At 55.0% G+C, this 380-nt stretch overlaps 1 protein-coding gene across 1 annotated transcript in view; it reads right to left on the bottom strand.

Moving 5' to 3' along the window:
* Positions 1–380, bottom strand: part of IGSF9B (immunoglobulin superfamily member 9B) — a 37,594-nt gene that overhangs the window by 11,567 nt on the left and 25,647 nt on the right. The gene's annotated exons all lie outside the window — the stretch shown is intronic.

Below are 380 nucleotides of genomic sequence, written 5' to 3'. Positions count from 1 at the left end.
AAAGAAAGAAAAAGAGAGAGAGAGAGACGCTTTTTGCCTGGAGCAACCCTGGTACCTGGAAAACCAGCCGCTACTGTCTAATGCAGCCACATCCCTCTTTAGGGCAGGATCTGAGCGTGCCGGCAGCCTCCCGATCTCCGCTGGGGTTAGTTTATTTTTATTTTTCCTCCTCTCCTGACATGCTGCTGGTGTGGCTAAGTCCTTGATCTCTCCCTGCCCGCGTCCTGGGGCTGCAGCATCCCTTTTGCAGGTGGGGCGGTGACCGTGATAGCTGTTTCTGTCATGCATTAAAGCTCTCTAGACTCCGCGGGAAGGAAGAGGAGGAAGACAGAGGCGCGGCAGTGGCGGCCCTAACGTTCGAAGAAAGCCAAGAGCCAGCA

Source organism: Egretta garzetta, unplaced genomic scaffold (genome assembly GCF_000687185.1).
Source record: "Egretta garzetta isolate BGI_Z169 unplaced genomic scaffold, ASM68718v1 scaffold207, whole genome shotgun sequence".
Classification (NCBI taxonomy): domain Eukaryota; kingdom Metazoa; phylum Chordata; class Aves; order Pelecaniformes; family Ardeidae; genus Egretta; species Egretta garzetta.
This window is presented reverse-complemented; position numbering and strand designations above follow the sequence as displayed.